The sequence below is a fragment of the Antedon mediterranea genome, chromosome 2 (assembly GCF_964355755.1).
Source record: "Antedon mediterranea chromosome 2, ecAntMedi1.1, whole genome shotgun sequence".
Taxonomy (NCBI): domain Eukaryota; kingdom Metazoa; phylum Echinodermata; class Crinoidea; order Comatulida; family Antedonidae; genus Antedon; species Antedon mediterranea.
In genome coordinates, this window is record NC_092671.1 from 25,762,339 (window position 1) to 25,782,710 (window position 20,372).

At 33.9% G+C, this 20,372-nt stretch overlaps 1 long non-coding RNA gene across 1 annotated transcript; it reads right to left on the reverse strand.

Moving 5' to 3' along the window:
- Window positions 1–8,440: 8,440 nt before the first annotated feature.
- On the reverse strand, window positions 8,441–10,209 carry LOC140039801 (uncharacterized). The gene is made up of 3 exons (XR_011842594.1): window positions 9,955–10,209; window positions 9,157–9,367; window positions 8,441–9,047 (listed from the first exon to the last, which is right to left on the reverse strand). It is a non-coding gene; the product is annotated as an uncharacterized lncRNA (long non-coding RNA).
- Window positions 10,210–20,372: the final 10,163 nt, after the last annotated feature.

Consider the following 20,372-nt stretch of genomic DNA (forward strand, 5'->3'; position numbering starts at 1 on the left):
CTGCATAGTAACCTAGTTAGGTCTAGACATTATGACAGACAGGTTTGTAAAACTATATTAACAAAAGAAAATGAAAATATCTCCCAATTTTTTTCACGCTGGGCCACTTTTCACTGCCAGGTAGTGTCGACTGAATACTGTACCATCTACTGTATCTACTCTCATGATCAATTTAATTTGTGCAATAGTAAATACATTTGAATTAATGGTACTGTAATGATTTTTTCACACAGAAAGTATACATTTACCTCATTGTTGTGTGTGTGTGTGTTTGGAGTGTAGGGATTTTGGGTCATGCAATGTACAATAGTTTGAAGCTGTTTTGTAGGTATATTTAAACTTAATAATTTATAGCAATATATAGTTGGTAAAGTGTATACACGTTAGATGCGGAATGTTATATGTCATTTAGATTGTACACGATATGATTTAAAACAAGGGGGAGATGATCTATAAGTTTTTTTCCCCTTTTTCTTGCACTTTATAAAAGAAACATGTACTTCGTAATGTTGTGCTATATAAACTATTGTTGGAAATAAATATTATATCAAATATGCCAATTGTCTAACTTTACCGTAACATGCAAGTGCTTCTATGATTAATGCTAAAGGACTGTTTAATAATAACAAAAACAATGGTCATACATATATATCCTACAGAAAACAAAACAAAATAGAAACATGTTCACACCAGGGAGTTACAACTCCCTGTTCACACTATGAGGGCGTATCAATTTGATCTCTGGTGCGCGTGCGTACAACTGAGGACTAGTTGTATTCCAACCGTACCACGCCGAGAATGTTAAAGGGTCGTTATCCGATCGAGTTAAAGAACAATACCATGAAAGCCCCAGTGGTCTAATGGTTAGGGCAACTGCATATCAAGCAGACGGTCCGAGTTCGAGTCTCGGTTGGGGCGACTTTTTCTCATTCTCCCAGATTTCCTCATCTTTATCGTTTCAAAAAATTAATTAAATAATTTTCAGTGTATCACCGGGCGGTTTGGAATTTATTTCTATGCCTGTTGTGTGTATAGTATAATCATTTATACAGCTTTCAATAATAAAAAATAATATTTTTAGAAATCCAATCAGATGACATTGGAACAGGGAATTGGCTATATTGATGAAAGAGTGCAACTAAGATATTCAACTTGGCCTATATTCCATTTTAATGGTGGACGGTATCTTGGCCTATATTCCATTTTAATGGTGGACGGTCGCTTGGCCTGTATTCCATTTTAATGGTGGACGGTAACAACGGTGTTCCGGAACAAACGTATATCTTCATGCATTTATGCTGTTTTCCCGTGTGTTATAGATAACACGTTGTCATCTGTTGAAACTGTTCTGGTTTTATTTTGTCTCATAAAGACACCTTTAATGTCCACAGTTGCATTTGTATGTGGACATGCTGTTATTTCACTAGGTAAATTACTTCACCAATATTTTAGCAATAATTCATTATGTGTATCGTTGGACGGACGTTTTTTTTTTCAACAATGACCCATTGACATGACACTCCCAATAATATCTGGTCTATACGGATAAGTATCATTTTATCTTAAAGGCAATTTACACGACGAGCGGTCCTGGCGAGCGGTAACGACGGTAAGCGGGAAATTGCGTAGCTTGCTTGTCCCACGTACTAGTGACTAGTGTATCTATCCTGGTGCGGTTCTCCGCTCAACCGCCTGTCCGTCTGTGTAAATTGTAAAATGGCCATACGAAATAACATTCTATATTTTTTTTTACCGCTCACCGTTTTTTACTATGTACCGCTCGTCTGTGTTTAGCCTTTAATATTTCAGTCCTTGATATATACACCCAGTTAAAAAATGTGTACAAATGGCCAGTTCATTAATTATGAACCCGATTCTCCCAACTGTATAATCTAACTTTCTTCTGTTAGATTATTTTCTGTATTCTCCGTGGTACAATGGTCGTCACATGAACTCGTGAATTGGTATTGCGATTATTTTATGTGTGACACTGTATTTTGGAATATTCTTGGACACGTGTTCTGTGCCATTTTGCCGAGAAAGGTCTCAAGCTATTGCTCGGCTGAACTTAATCGGATCCTAATCTACATATGTCGATGGTTTATAGGATTATAGTCAAAATTACCTTTTTAGCCTCTAAACAATTTATCATTTTCAAACTATTTAGATTGATTTAACAGAAACCCATCATGAAGCTTCCGTAATTCATGGAGGGAGTGACGAAGATTATAGAAGCATTTCATTTTTATTATAGAGACATTGGTTCCTTGTAGTCTTCAGACGTATTAGAAATATATGCAGATGTACGTAAATTAGGAATAGTTCGACTAAATGCTCATTGTGTCGATGGTATTTAAAACCAGTTCTCGGTAAGTGTGTTGAATTCTTTTTTGATATTTCTTTTCATGTTTCAAGTGTAGTATTTTTTTTTACACACTGTGTAAGCATCGGTTGACGATTTAAAAGTCAAATATACCGTATCTACGTACCACTAGTTAATCAATACATTACTACTGTACTAAATCAAATAAAAACCTAACTCCTGTTAATAAACTAAATACCCTCTGATAATCTCTTGCACTCCAAACATTGTACGGCCGAATTCTTTGGCGACCGTAGACGTACGGATACCCGGTTATACAGCCGTTCTTGTAAACATGTTGAAATCAACTTTCAATGCGAGTAAATTTATTTTTTGATAAAACAGAAGAGTTTGAAATACAGTACCATACCATACCATAGAACCCTTCAGTTGTTGGGTCCCGAAGATAAAGTACACTCGCATTATACATTGATTATACAGTAGGCCTATACAATACTTGATTCCAACTGTTAGTATTTTCTCTACCTCTAACTCATACATCTTTGATGATATATTTTCATGTTTCTTGATATACCGTAACCAAGGATACGGAAATCCACACAAGGTCGCTTTTCAAATAATAGACTTTCCCAGTATAGGCCTAACAATTCCGATACTTTTTATATGGATGCGTGCAGCGCAGTAGCAAACAAAAATATGCATGACAAATAGGCCTATGCCTATTATAAGCATATTATGTGGTCCAACTGATAAGCCTAACTGAAAAAAAAATCGATAATTTAGACGAGTTTTTTTTTTGACGCAAAAATTAACTCGTTAATAATTCTTTGGATCAACCGATAAGCGGGGTATCAGCCCAGACGAACCCGGATGTAGTTAGAAGTCACATTTCAATCCTAGGAACATTCAGTTTTGACTCCATAATCTATGTTTATACGCCGAGTTAAATGTAGTGCTTCAATCGGTTAAAAACGCTTGTTCAAAGTTGTAGGCCTGTTTTGGTCCTCTAAAATCAGAGTTATATGATATGTCGGAGGTACATCGGAGTTAGGCCTATATAACGAAGCTTACTCCGCGTTTGAACATCGCTTATAAAAGAATACCTTCATTTTAAACATGTTGTAATCGTGTGAACATCACTTATAAAAAGAATACCATCATTTAAAAAATGTTGTAATCGTGTGAACATCGCTTATAAAAGAATTTCTTCGTTTTAAACATGTTGTAATCGTGTGAACATCGCTTATAAAAGAATACCTTCATTTTAAACATGTTGTAATCGTGTGAACATCGCTTATAAAAGAATTTCTTCGTTTTAAACATGTTGTAATCGTGTGAACATCGCTTATAAAAGAATTTCTTCATTTTAAACATGTTGTAATCGTGTGAACATCGCTTATAAAAAGATACCTTCATTTTAAACATGTTGTAATCGTGTGAACATCACTTATAAAAAGAATACCATCATTTTAAAAATGTTGTAATCGTGTGAACATCGCTTATAAAAGAATTTCTTCGTTTTAAACATGTTGTAATCGTGTGAACATCGCTTATAAAAGAATACCTTCATTTTAAACATGTTGTAATCGTGTGAACATCGCTTATAAAAGAATTTCTTCGTTTTAAACATGTTGTAATCGTGTGAACATCGCTTATAAAAGAATTTCTTCATTTTAAACATGTTGTAATCGTGTGAACATCGCTTATAAAAGGATACCTTCATTTTAAACATGTTGTAATCGTGTGAACATCGCTTATAAAAGAATACCTTCATTTTAAACATGTTTTAATCGTGTGAACATCGCTTATAAAAGAATTTCTTCAATTTAAACATGTTGTAATCGTGTGAACATCGCTTATAAAAGAATACTTTCATTTTAAACATGTTGTAATCGTGTGAACATCGCTTATAAAAGAATACCTTCGTTTTAAACATGTTGTAATCGTGTGAACATCGCTTATAAAAGAATTTCTTCATTTTGAACATTTTAAGGAAAAATGAAAATAGACTATAGGTTCCCACACATTGGAAGTTTAATTACACTGTAGTTTCATTTACTCAATTTTTAAAATCGTAAATACATTTTATATTTAATTACAATCATTCAACGTTTTCACGCTGCTGCTCTAGTAGCCCGCTACGTCCCATTAGGACTACTCAATCAGAAGCTAAAGCAAGCAGCAGTTATAGTTCTAAGGACGACAGTTTTGCGAAAATGGAAACTCAACTATAATTTATTGATTCCAGCTGCTACAGTAGACCCAAAAAAATTCTGGGAAAAGAGTCTATTAGGACATGTCATGCTAAAATTACAAATCCAACAGCATTTCTGGTATATTCACTGTCAGATATTCATTGAATTATTATCGAAACAGTCCATTAAAGTTTGTGTTTGTAATAGGATACTTCACACTTGAAATATCTAGGGTGATGAAGTGACCCCCAGACTTGACCTTAGCAATAAAATTAACTAAAGTGACAGAAATTGAGTATTCACTTCTCTAACAAAAAAATAATATTTATTCACATATAAAAAGAGAAAAGAAACCCAAAAACCATTGTCTGACAGACAATTTAAGTATTTGTTGCTTTAAATTACATTTTATCAAAATAAAAAAGAATAAAATAACTATTATGTGACAATAAAATGACACATTCAAAAACATTTGAAATACAAAATATTTTTCAATAAGCGAGCAGCGTTTTTTGTAAGAAATATTTCTTGTTTAATAGTGTATCGTTTTTATTCTGTCTTACACTAGTGTGACAAAAAATGTGTGATGTGCCCAAATATAGATGACGTCATCGTATCTATGGATACAGGTAGAGCTTTAGTTGACTCCTGCGCTGCTACGTAACACCAGTCAGTCTCTATAGTAAATATCCATCTACTCAAAAGGTGTGTCCGATTGTATAGTGCATAGTCGTAGCAATTGATAAAGTTCCATATTAATAATGTAGTGTTTATAACGATGAGCACAGATGGTTTAAGCATTGAAGAAACATTAACAATTTAGAATGATATTCAATTACATCATTTCGGATATACACATATCATTTTTTTTTCACGAATAAAGTTAACACATATCATACTATGTTTAATTTCTGTTTCCCCCAAAAAAATTGTTTTGATAAAAAAAATTTCATATTTAACATATATTTATGATATATTAATGAGAAAAACACACTCACACAGAGATATATAAGTAACGTACAATCAAATCGAATCATATTATTTTCCTTATTACGCCATTATAAAAGTCTTGGCCCATTTTTATAAAATGTTGTTTATTGCACAAAGACCACGCAATTATCAAATCGAATCAAAATTATTTTTCTTTTACAATATTGGTCCAAGAAATTGTTTTTAATAAAATATTGTTAACAAAATTACCACAGATGATTACGAGGAAGAAATAAAACGAAACAATTTTGTTTATAACAAAAATACCACAAAATGATTGCCTGCAAGAAATAAAAATGAAAACAACAATAATTGTGTTTTGGTGTTTCACGACATTGGTCCGAAACATTGTTTGGATTAAATACCACAGTTGATTATTAATAGAAAGTATAATAAGTAATAGACATAGAATGTTTCGTAATTCTATAATAATGTTCCATCATTTTGTAACAGTTTTGACAATATTATTATCACTCATAGCTATTACACCAGTTTTGACAATATACGACATATTTACGACGGTTATTATCACTCTATAGCTATTACACGTCACCAGGTTTGATTTTAAACAAAACAATTACCGGATATTAAATTATGAGTTTTATTAAATTCTGATTTTTGTCAAATGTTAGTACTCATTTTCCCGCTAGGCCTAGTAATGTAAACCAACATGCATTGCATTACTACGGCCTTGGGGTGACTCGTATACTTGTCAATACCGATCAATGTATTGTCATATCGTATGGTGACATCATTCACCTACCGCTGACAACATCACATCGAATGTGTCATCATCTCTGACATAGGTCTTCAACCCACTCTCAAAACAGATAACTGTTAATGACATTAGCTAATGAAAGAAATCTCAAATCCATAAAACATGAAAACACCTTTTTAGGAACACACTTCAGTGTGAACATGAATCAAGACTGGAAATAATTCTGCAATAGAATTAAAATAGTTAGGTCTAATGAAAGAAAACAAAGAAAGTAGACAAATAGATTTTAGCTTTTGTGTTTGAAAAGTACAAAAAAAGTATAGGATTATACAAAGCGATTGGGCATACTCTAAAAACATGCCAAGTCAGATAAAAACAGAGTAATTAGTGTTATTGGTGACTGTGAATATATCGATTCATAATTTCTAATTAAGATAATTTTCTAATTAAGATAATTGTAATAGCTAATTTTACCTACAAACCACTTTCGATAAGTTAGTGAGATCACGATGTGACACGCACATGCACAATAAACCTTTTACTGTTCCATCATTGTTTCAACGCGCTCGTACAAAAAAGCTACACTGTTTCATCAGGATTTGGACGCGCGCGTACATAAAGCCGTATCGATTTATCAGCATTTGGACACGCGTGTACACAAAAGTTGTACCGTTTCATCAGCGTTTAGCCGCGCGCGTAAACGAAAGCCGTACTATTTCATCATTGCGGGCAGACCTTCTTTTAGACAAGGTTTAATAAGAGTTCATCCAACCATCGTCATTAGGGATGCATTGTCTCAATGTGTGCCACCAGAGATTTAATACACCACTGATTATCAGTATATTAATTTTATACTGAAATTTATTATACATGATGTGCACATGATTTAGGTAATCATAGTTTGAGGCAGTTCTACACAGCGAAAACAATCACCTGCATTAGTCTTCACTTTAGACTTCAGTAGTACTAGGTTATGCTTGCTTATATGCATTAACTTAACATGTATTTAAATTAACAAAGTCTGTATATCACAAAAAAAAAACAATTAGTTGGATAAATGTTGTGCAATTTTGCTATATCCAATATAACTTTAGACCAAATAACTATTAGACTAGACTAAATATTTTCAAAGCGTAAACGTGTTTGAATATTATTAAAACATGATTTAATATTAAACAGAATAAAAATCAATTTCTCAAAATTAATGTTGTTGCATTGCATAATTTAGTCAGCATCTTCATCATTTATTTTTTACAATTGTGTCAATGATGGCTAATGATCTCGTCGGCTTTGAGAAGATCTTAATTCTGTACTGTTGTACACAACTACTTTAAGTTCATGGGCCTTAAATACCATCTGTCAACTTAACAAATTTCATTATTTGGCATTCAGCTTTCATTGCCTCCTGTTTCACATAAACTTATGCTATCTACGTATCATCCAGAGGCATGACTCGAATAATATCTCCACTAGTATTAAATTCGTCTGTAAATTAGATAGTATGGTGATTAATTATTGCTTTAGTATAGTAATACATCCATATTGTATCAGGATAGTCAATGCAATTGAATATTGTCTATAATATATAGGGCATTAACGTTTACGCTCACAGTAAAGCAAGTGACTTTCTTAAATAAGTAGCTAATCAAATGTGAACGTCACTTTAGTCTATTAGCGATACTGCGTTTGTTTTACTTTGCTTAGAGTGATATTGTATATTTGTACAACAGTGTACTGTACGTTGAAAGTGCGTATACACTAACTAGTCCAAGCGCACATCATAATTTGTGATATTTAATTTGACGATGGTTAGCTTTTATGATTATATGATTATGAATATTATGATTCGGGATGACCGGGTTGTTCGATATGCATTTTGAAAGTGTTCCCATTTACAATTGTATTGCCATAAATAGAATTTATCATAATAAAAGACGTTATTATAAAATAATGAAAGTTTATGTTAAAGGGAGAATGGTCATGGTTTGAGGGATTGACTGTTGAGAATAATCAGATGCACCACAGGAACAACACGAACCGTTCCCAGAATGTATTCCTATTATTAGCTATTATAAGTGGCACTTAGTTAATTAATCACCGCAAATATCATTTTATCGTCAACACAAGTTTGTAGAATGAACGTGTCTACTGAAATTAATGGAAGAAAGGATAGTAGATCGATTGATATCAATAACACTATTCACACTAAAAAAAAAAGGTGCAAATCTCTACCTAAAAAGGTGCAAACCGATGCAACAATAGCAGCTCCCTTTAAGGTGCACAACTGCACCTTTGACGGAAGGTGCAATTTTGAACCCTGATAAAGGGTGCTATAATGCTCCTTTGGAGTTCACATTTGCACCATATAAGGTGTAATTTTCTACCCTAAAAGGTGCAAACTAAATGCAACAATAGCAGCTCCCCAAAGGAGCAAAATTCAACCTCTAAATAAAGGTGCAACTTTACACCCTAATAAAAGGTTCAATAATGCTCCTCTAAGATTCAAATTTCTGTTAAAAAGGTGCACAAATAAAAATCACTAAAATACAAAAAATATTGATTAAGCTTTGTATAATTTTATTCAACTTTAAAACATTACATTATTCAATTCAACTGCTGAATTAATGGATGGCAATTACCAGTCTCTGCACCTTAAATAGAGTGTGGCCATCTCTTCTCAAACCAACAATAGGCCTATTGTTAAAATTATCTAATGATGACATCTTTGGCAGTATTCTCTTCTTATCCCCATATATCTGAAACAGTGTTCTTGATGTCTGGTTCACCTTTTCCGAACATTTTCACCTGATTATGTACTTTCCTAAAAAGCATGAAATAGGAAGGGAAACTATTATATTAATATTATCATTAATATGACAACATCATACAATACATTATTGACATTGTTCTGATTTTTAAAGTCAAATTACCTTGACCACATGCTTCACATACTTTAAAGTATGTTCCTCTCCCTTTCCTCAGCTCGTAGTATAGTAGGCCCTGTATACTAGAGTATTACAGTACATGTGGTCACATTTCTTTCTCCTTTTCTGAACATCTTTATTGCTGCTGATTAGAGCAGAGGTGCTCTTTCATGTTTTAAACTTATTTTATCCCTCCATGACATCATGTAGGCTGTAACTATAATTAAAAATAATGATAATGTGTATAAGAATTTAATATAGGCCTAGGCCTAATAATACCCAGCTACTGTAATAACTAATATTAATAATTAGGCCCCTGGCCTGCCTAGCTAGGCCTATTATTAATTATAGGCCTAGCCGGCTAGCTAGGCCTAGGACTGCTTTTAATTAAGTTTAAGGTCTAGGCCTGGGCCTAGTAGGCCGCCGCCTACCTAGTAAATAACCTAGGCATAGCTAGCCTATTATGCCTAACCTACTAGCTAGACCCAGGTAAGTAGGCTAGGCCTGGTCTAGCCCCCGCCCGAAAGGCTACTGTAGGCTAAGTAGGCCTCTAGACTGCCTACTTTAGGCTTAACCTAGCCTAGCTAGGCCTAATAGAGGCCGCATAGATAGGCTAGGTAGGATCGGAGGCCTCTAGCTAGCCTTATTTATTTATTTATTTAGCTAGGCCTATCATTTTTAAGTTTTATTTAGGCCTAGGCCTAGCCTAGGCTTATAGGCCTGGCCCTACTAGCCTAGGCCCTATACAATAATTAATCTAATAAAAACAACCAAACTACATTCCTATAAAGCTTCGTTACTTACTTTTAACAGCTATCCTACACTGGAGAGGTGTGGGAGCTAGGCCTAGGCCTAGTTTAATTTTATAGCCTGATTTTTTTGGGCGCAAACTCCTCAATTCAAACTGCATGTTTAACAACCGCACGCGCTTAAAATTATTGTTCAATTCCTGTTTCAAATAAATTTAGAACAGATGCCTACATTATGATATTAGATATTCTAATAATATTGTTAAATATGAAAGAAAAGTTTACTTATTCTAGACTTAAGCAAACCAGAGTAAATAACCTCTGAAATTCAATATTTTAACAATTGTTTACAGACATCTTGCGTGCGCATACGGTACGAAACTTGTACAAAAATTGTACAAAAAGGTGCTATTATGCACCTTTTAACTGATGTTAAACCTTATAGGGTGCCCAGTTGAACCTTTGAATTTATCATGTTAAAGGTATTTAATTTTCAGTTACAAGCCAGCGACTTTCTAATGTTCCGTAAAAAAAAGATTTGTTCGAATTCCGATAGCTGTCCCCACCACAAACCTATCTATATTATTATTAATCTTTCTTATTTTTGTTTTAACTTACCACAATAATGTCATTCTAAAAAAAATGTTCTTATCATCACCTTTTAAGCTTTTAGAAGCCCTAAGTTAAACATATCAAGAAGCGTTCATTAATCTAATAGGTCTTATTTGTCACACAGTCACCATGGCCTACTTGGGCCTTTGCGGTGCAGTTCTGCACCTTTTTATACTTGTCTGCATTTTTCGATATAAAAGGTGCAAAAATAAACCTTTTATGAACTCTGCACCATTTTATGAGAAAAAGGCGCAAATTAGCACCCTTTTATAGGTTTGCACCTTTTATTGCACCTTTAGTTTTAAGTGTGTTGATTCAAATTCTCAATATGGAATAAGTTTCTATAGCCTACTTGTAACAGGATTTTCTTAAACACAATGGATTGTACACGCTCTCTTATTATCTTAGTTAAAAGTTACTCTTGTGGCTAGTATTTCGTTTTCTGTTATAAATATAAACCGTTCCTTTAAACCTATCGTGTATATACATTGGACTTGTATAGTTAACTATACGAAGGTATTTTAGCACACGAGTACTTACGACCGGCGTTTCGGTTGAAATCTAACTTGGATGTGATGTGATTCGAATTAGCTTCGTGTGAACCCATCACCATCGTCAAACCCAATTCACAAATCAACCTATCTTAATAAGGCAAGTAGTGTGTTTGCCTATCTTTATCGGCCTATATATATATTATAGTGAGCGTTTCTCTACATCGGGGTCTGGGGACTACCCCTATATTAACTCATGTAATGCACTCAAAATACAGGCAACAAACTACAAATGAAATTGTAACGTCATTTAGAAATCATAAAAACTCATCCGATTGAGTTTGGTAATAATCATATCGCATTAGAACTCGTTAGCATTAACACAATTAATGCGGTCGTCACAGCTGATGTTATCTATCGTATTCACGTTAACATGGTAGCCACTATACCACATGGGCCTGTTTGATGCTCATGTCATTATCATACGCGAACTTCATATGAAGTCTCTTTTCTACTATACTTAGAATCTCTTCTTTGGAACACACCCTATTCTAGGAACATTCCTATTAAGGAAATGCTTACTAATGTCTTAATATTAGAAACTTTTTATTACGCAATAAAACGTCTACTTTTAAAACGTCCTATTCCGGGAATCTCCTATTAATGGAAAAGAATGGAGGGAAAATTATGTCTTCAGCCAACACCTATTCAGAAGGAACCCCTATTCAGCGTTACCGTTCTGTGAAAAGAAAAATGGAGCAATGTTTTAAAACCCTGCACCCGACTGCGGCCATTATACGTATATTCAGAGGATACTTTGGGGTTCTACAGGCCTATTTCAAAGCCAAGCTCCATCTAACCGATAATCTTAAACAATACAATAAATAAATAATATTTAAACAAAACGTTATGACCTACTCATCAACATAATAATGGATAAAGTAAGTTCTTTCAATTTGTAAATACAAGCAGTATATTATTGCTATTACTAAAAAATACTGTATTTATACACTCATTATAATTGTTCAAAATTAAAGTGACGCTCATCTAGGAGATGAAACATAATTATGCTTTTCTATAATTTAACTACCACCCAAGAGAGCATTTTTATTTTTAATATTTCACATTTCAAACGGTCCAATAAGCATTCTTCATAAACTGTTCACTAAACCAGATAGTTCCATAATTAACATAGAACCATGTGAATAATAAATGTCACAATGACAATTTATAGAAACTGGGGACTTATTTTAAACAAATTCCATTCTTGCAGCAGACGTTTTAAGTAAAATAATAGTGAAGAGAAAATAATATGTATGTGAAGTTAAACCGAATGTTAGTTACTTAAGTTAAGTCGAGTGCACGTTATAATGTTTTAAGATATAGGCATATTCTCCGACAGACATAAATAAAAATGGTTACATATTATGCAGTTATAATTTTAATTATTAACCAAAACTGACACTTAAAGACTAACACTAATAATAGTCAATATCGGTATCCCTTAGATTACTACTAACACTGATCTCTATCGTTATTCTCCAGTTAAAGACTAACACCAATAATGGTCAATATCGGTATTCCACAGACTACCACTAACAGTGATCTCAATTGTTATTCTCCAGTTAAAGATTAACACCAATACTGGTAAATATCGGTATTCCACAGACTACCACTAATAGTGATCTCAATCATTTTTCTTCAGTTAAAGACTAACACTAATAATGGTCAGTATCGGTATCCCTTAGATTACTACTAACACTGATCTGTATCGTTATTCTCCAGTTAAAGACTAACACCAATAATGGTCAATATCGGTATTCCACAGACTACCACTAACACTGATCTCAATTGTTATTCTCCATTTAAAGACTACCACCAATAATATCCATTATCGGTATTCCCCAGATTAACAGATGGCCTATCTATTGTTATTCTACAGTTAAGACAAACGCTGATAACGGTCTGTACCGCCGGGTGAACAGGAGCGATTTTTTTCGGTACGGGTGTTCCTCCATCGGTTCGTTTCGCCTTTTGGTACAACGTAAACGTGCAAACCGTAAATATGATTGTTAGGTACGTCTAAGTTATAATAAGCCTACAATTTTTTTTTTGCGGTTAAATTGTCAACAATTACATGACAAAAAAACAAACCATAAACACCAAAACCATAACATAAATCGGAATTATTATTTAATATTTTGAATATCAAATCTTATCATATTTTTGTTAATTTACATTTTGTATTACTTGTAATACGGCCAAGTTTAATAATTTCATCGATCTGTGTTAATGACCTAATTATGTATCCGTTTAATAAGAGGTTAGTGACCCTTACTTTGACTGCATTCATTAAAAACATGAATATTAATAAACGTTTCGCGATACATAGAGACAATTGATTTGGAAAATCATTCCGACTCAATTCTCTATGAAAAAGCATTAAAACAACGCTTCTTGCTACTTTTACCATTTTTGTAGACTTGCTTGATTTAGCTCTGGGCTGGATCAGTGCATATTTGGATTGGTTTTTATTTTATAATTGTCTTTGTTCCCTCGGTAGTTGGTGAACCATTTATCATAACACTTTGATTGCCATACTAACATACGAAGCGTAAAGTTCGTCTAACGGACACATCTACGAACAAAAATGAATTTAATTTCGTTCGTAGAGATATTAAATTTCTTGATCCAGTAAGAAATTCTATTCTAAAATGTTATTAAATTTCATATTCATGTTTTATAGTTATAAATGTGATTTTGCCTAAAGGAAAAATAATATCAATGCTTCTATTAATTAAATTCTATGTAAATTATTCATACTACTAAAACATATGAAGCGACACGGACCATGTACGGAAAAAGTGAATTTCATTTCATTTGGAGGCGATTAAATGTTATGATCTAATCTATTCTTAAAATATTAAATTCCATATTCATGTTTTATAGTTATAAATGTGATTGTGCCTAAAGGAAAAATAGTATCAATGCGTATAATAATTCAATTCTATGTAAATTGTTGGTGATAAATTTGTTAATGTCGTATTTAATGTAATTCTAAAAATAAAATAGATCAATTAGCCTAGTAATATCATCGATTTCATAATTTCTTCTGTGACTTATGTATTCGTGTATAACTTACATTGTATATGGTTCTATAATAAGGTCTATAGTCGTAAAACTAGTACTGAGAACATGAAAAATAAATAGGAATAAAATCAAACACTCCGCTATTATGCAGTTTTAACAAAAGAGAAACCAAGAAAACTAATGATTCAAATCTGACAATATAATTCCGGTTGAGTTTCCCTCTTAATACGGGTTATTTAAAGATGTATTGTCCCTTTAAACACAAAAAAATGAAGGTCAAAATATTCTAAATGTAAAGTGGCCATATCAAAGTAATATTAAAGTTATTCACTTTTAGTCGAAAATTTGAGCCAAAAACAACAAGTTTACGTAATTAACAGGTAAATTAGTTTGATTACATTTCATCTGGAAAATCGTTACGAGCGAAAGTAAACAAAGATTTCAAACCATGAGTACGCATTATGCATATGCTAAATTAGGATTGTTTACAACTCGTCACGGTTAAGAAGGTATTTTCACACAGATCATGAGGAAGTTTTATGATTATGCATACAGAGTAGCCAAACAAGCGCATTTCATTATGGGATATGTTTTGATTGAAAACTTTGACTGGAAGTCAAAGTTATTTTTTTAACAAAAAAACGTCTGTATTTTAAATTTTTGGTGATAGTTAATAACTATTATGATACTTCGAAATGACCCACCTTTTTTCGAAATCTTTTATTTTTTATTTTTTGGAATTAGTCAAAGGGACAATACATCTTTAACTGAAGAATAATGATTGAGATCACTGTTAGTGGTAGTCTGTGGAATACCGATATTGACCATTATTGGTGTTAGTCTTTAACTGGAGAATAACGATAGAGATCACTCTTAGAGGTAGTCTGAGGGATACCGATATTGAACATTATTGGTGTTAGTCTTTAACTGGAGAATAATGGTAGAGATCACTCTTAGAGGTAGTCTGAGGGATACCGATATTGAACATTATTAGTGTTAGTCTTTAACTGAAGAATAATGATTGAGATCACTATTAGTGGTAGTCTGTGGAATACCGATATTGACCAGTATTGGTGTTAATCTTTAAATGGAGAATAACAATTGAGATCACTGTTAGTGGTAGTGTGGAATACCGATATTGACCATTATTGGTGTGGAGAATAACAATTGAGATCAATGTTAGTGGTATCTGATGGTTACCGATATTGAACATTATTGGTAATGTTAGTCTTTTACTGGAGTAATCCAATATAGTGTTACTTTAGAATACCAAAAGAGCATCAAACTACATAATTTTAAACTCAAAGCACAATTTATTAACTACACTAAGAAATGTAAAGCAATCAACTTAATTAATTAATCATGCGCAACTCGATATATTTTGTGCACACCAGAGGAGTGTGCTGTAGCTTAGACAACTTAGGCCTCACGAACTTGGCCAATATTTTAATTAGTGAACATAATCCTGCAAGTAGAAACTTAATAAACGATAGTTCGTATAACCATGATATATCTTATTTAATAAGGTACGTTTATCTGAGAGGCATCGTAATCAGAATCACAAAACGATCGTTTGCTAGCTCCACATATCATTCAAGCTCATATTTAAATGAATTAGGATCGCAAACCCAGTTACCAAACGAACACTAATTGATTTATCTGCGAGAAATATCAACATAAATCACATATTTCTCCACATATAGAATTACATTTCTATCGTAATTCAACATGCAATATTATTATGAAGAAATATTGACTTTTAGCTCGATGATTGTTTTCACTTATGAACTACCAACACAGTGTCACACTTTTTTAAACATTATTAAAATGTTAATAAAAACCATTAATAAATAAAAACGACATCTAACCAATTCTTGGAAGACGTTTTTATTTATTGCCTATTGACACGATATGTCTATTGACCCGATTCTTTCTTTTGTTAAAAAAACAGTCAAAACTGTGCCCGGATGTTTTACGCGAATCACGGATGATGGAGCGAACAAAGCAAAAATCTTACAAAGACAATGAGTGGGAAATTAAACGTCGAGAAGACAAAGAAAAACATATGAAGGTCTATTTATGATAATTATCATGATGGTCGTGATAATAATGATAAAGATGACATGGGGTAGCAATATTGTTACTGATAGGAAAGTTGTTGTTGGTGATGAATGTTGTTGGTGATGATAATGACAGTGGTGTTAGAATTACTGTTGATAACTGTGTGCTTTTTTGGAGGAATGTTATATATTTTACAGTACTGGTTGACCAGTCCTGGTCAATAATAATTATTTATGTCAGATTTTTAAAAAAATTAATGGTATTATTGGTGATGTTAGTGGAATAGAAATAATTTGTGATGATTGTACAGTTATTGAATATGATGATAATGATATTTGTTGGTGCCAGTGGCGGTGGTGGTAGACATATGTTGACAACTGTAAAGTGTTGTTTATGATGACGAGGGTAGTGTTTGTTATAATAGCTGTGGTGGTATAGACACTGTTTATGAGGTGTCATCTCGATAATAACTGTAGATGATGGAGAGTGTATGATGAAGGTGATAATGGTAGTAGTGGTGGTATGGACATTGTTTATGAGGTATCATCTCGATGATAACTGTAGATGATGGAGAGTGTATGATGAAGGTGATAATGGTAGTAGTGGTGGTATGGACATTGTTTATGAGGTATCATCTCGATGATAACTGTAGATGATGGAGAGTGTATGATGAAGGTGATAATGGTAGTAGTGGTGGTATGGACATTGTTTATGAGGTATCATCTCGATGATAACTGTAGATGATGGAGAGTGTATGATGAAGGTGATAATGGTAGTGGTTGTATAGACATTGTTTATGAGGTATCATCTCGATGATAACTGTAGATGATGGAGAGTGTATGATGAAGGTGATAATGGTAGTAGTTGTATAGACATTGTTTATGAGGTATCATCTCGATGATAACTGTAGATGATGGAAAGTGTATGATGAAGGTGATAATGGTAGTGGTGGTATAGACACTGTTTATGATGTGTCATCTCGATGATAACTGTAGATGATGGAGAGTGTATGATGAAGGTGATAATGGTAGTGGTGGTATGGACATTGTTTATGAGGTATCATCTCGATGATAACTGTAGATGATGGAGAGTGTATGGTGAAGGTGATAATGGTAGTGGTGGTATAGACATTGTTTATGAGGTATCATCTCGATGATAACTGTAGATGATGGAGAGTGTATGGTGAAGGTGATAATGGTAGTAGTGATATGGACATTGTTTATGAGGTATCATCTCGATGATAACTGTAGATGATGGAGAGTGTATGATGAAGGTGATAATGGTAGTAGTGGTGGTATGGACATTGTTTATGAGGTATCATCTCGATGATAACTGTAGATGATGGAGAGTGTATGGTGAAGGTGATAATGGTAGTGGTGGTATAGACACTGTTTATGATGTGTCATCTCGATGATAACTGTAGATGATGGGAAGTGTAAAATGAAGGTGATAATGGTAGTAGTGGTATGGACATTGTTTATGAGGTATCATCTCGATGATAACTGTAGATGATGGAGAGTGTATGGTGAAGGTGATAATGGTAGTGGTGGTATAGACATTGTTTATGAGGTATCATCTCGATGATAACTGTAGATGATGGAGAGTGACTGGTGATGGTGATAATGGTAGTGGTGGTATAGACATTGTTTATGAGGTATCATCTCGATGATAACTGTAGATGATGGAGAGTGTATGATGAAGGTGATAATGGTAGTAGTTGTATAGACATTGTTTATGAGGTATCATCTCGATGATAACTGTAGATGATGGAGAGTGTATGGTGAAGGTGATAATGGTAGTGGTGGTATAGACATTGTTTATGAGGTATCATCTCGATGATAACTGTAGATGATGGAGAGTGTATGATGAAGGTGATAATGGTAGTAGTGGTGGTATGGACATTGTTTATGAGGTATCATCTCGATGATAACTGTAGATGATGGAGAGTGTATGGTGAAGGTGATAATGGTAGTAGTGATATGGACATTGTTTATGAGGTATCATCTCGATGATAACTGTAGATGATGGAGAGTGTATGATGAAGGTGATAATGGTAGTAGTGGTGGTATGGACATTGTTTATGAGGTATCATCTCGATGATAACTGTAGATGATGGAGAGTGTATGGTGAAGGTGATAATGGTAGTGGTGGTATAGACACTGTTTATGATGTGTCATCTCGATGATAACTGTAGATGATGGGAAGTGTAAAATGAAGGTGATAATGGTAGTAGTGGTATGGACATTGTTTATGAGGTATCATCTCGATGATAACTGTAGATGATGGAGAGTGTATGGTGAAGGTGATAATGGTAGTGGTGGTATAGACATTGTTTATGAGGTATCATCTCGATGATAACTGTAGATGATGGAGAGTGACTGGTGATGGTGATAATGGTAGTGGTGGTATAGACATTGTTTATGAGGTATCATCTCGATGATAACTGTAGATGATGGAGAGTGTATGATGAAGGTGATAATGGTAGTAGTTGTATAGACATTGTTTATGAGGTATCATCTCGATGATAACTGTAGATGATGGAGAGTGTATGGTGAAGGTGATAATGGTAGTAGTGGTGGTATAGACACTGTTTATGAGGTATCATCTCGATGATAACTGTAGATGATGGAGAGTGACTGGTGATGGTGATAATGGTAGTGGTGGTATAGACATTGTTTATGAGGTATCATCTCGATGATAACTGTAGATGATGGAGAGTGACTGGTGAAGGTGATAATGGTAGTGGTGATATGGACATTGTTTATGAGGTATCATCTCGATGATAACTGTAGATGATGGAGAGTGTATGATGAAGGTGATAATGGTAGTAGTGGTGGTATGGACATTGTTTATGAGGTATCATCTCGATGATAACTGTAGATGATGGAGAGTGTATGATGAAGGTGATAATGGTAGTGGTTGTATAGACATTGTTTATGAGGTATCATCTCGATGATAACTGTAGATGATGGAGAGTGTATGATGAAGGTGATAATGGTAGTAGTTGTATAGACATTGTTTATGAGGTATCATCTCGATGATAACTGTAGATGATGGAAAGTGTATGATGAAGGTGATAATGGTAGTAGTGGTATAGACATTGTTTATGAGGTATCATCTCGATGATAACTGTAGATGATGGAGAGTGTATGGTGAAGGTGATAATGGTAGTGGTGGTATAGACACTGTTTATGAGGTATCATCTCGATGATAACTGTAGATGATGGAGAGTGTATGGTGAAGGTGATAATGGTAGTAGTGATATGGACATTGTTTATGAGGTATCATCTCGATGATAACTGTAGATGATGGAGAGTGTATGATGAAGGTGATAATGGTAGTAGTGGTGGTATGGACATTGTTTATGAGGTATCATCTCGATGATAACTGTAGATGATGGAGAGTGTATGGTGAAGGTGATAATGGTAGTGGTGGTATAGACACTGTTTATGATGTGTCATCTCGATGATAACTGTAGATGATGGGAAGTGTAAAATGAAGGTGATAATGGTAGTAGTGGTATGGACATTGTTTATGAGGTATCATCTCGATGATAACTGTAGATGATGGAGAGTGTATGGTGAAGGTGATAATGGTAGTGGTGGTATAGACATTGTTTATGAGGTATCATCTCGATGATAACTGTAGATGATGGAGAGTGACTGGTGATGGTGATAATGGTAGTGGTGGTATAGACATTGTTTATGAGGTATCATCTCGATGATAACTGTAGATGATGGAGAGTGTATGATGAAGGTGATAATGGTAGTGGTTGTATAGACATTGTTTATGAGGTATCATCTCGATGATAACTGTAGATGATGGAGAGTGTATGGTGAAGGTGATAATGGTAGTGGTGGTATAGACACTGTTTATGAGGTGTCATCTCGATGATAACTGTAGATAATAGAAAGTGTGAAAAAATGTGAAAACAACCACAAATGTAAATACGTATCACCCAATGTGAAAAAAAGTACAACAAATAAGAAAACGCTCATGTGTGAAAAAGCGCGCCCACATGTGAAAACGCCCACAAATGTGAAAACCCCAAATGTGAAAACAACCACAAATGTGAAAGCCTATCACCCACAAATGTGAAAACAACCACAAATGTGAAAACAACCACAAATGTGAAAACAACCACAAATGTGAAAACAGCCACAAATGTGAAAACAACCACAAATGAGAAAACAACCACAAATGTAAAAATAACCACAAA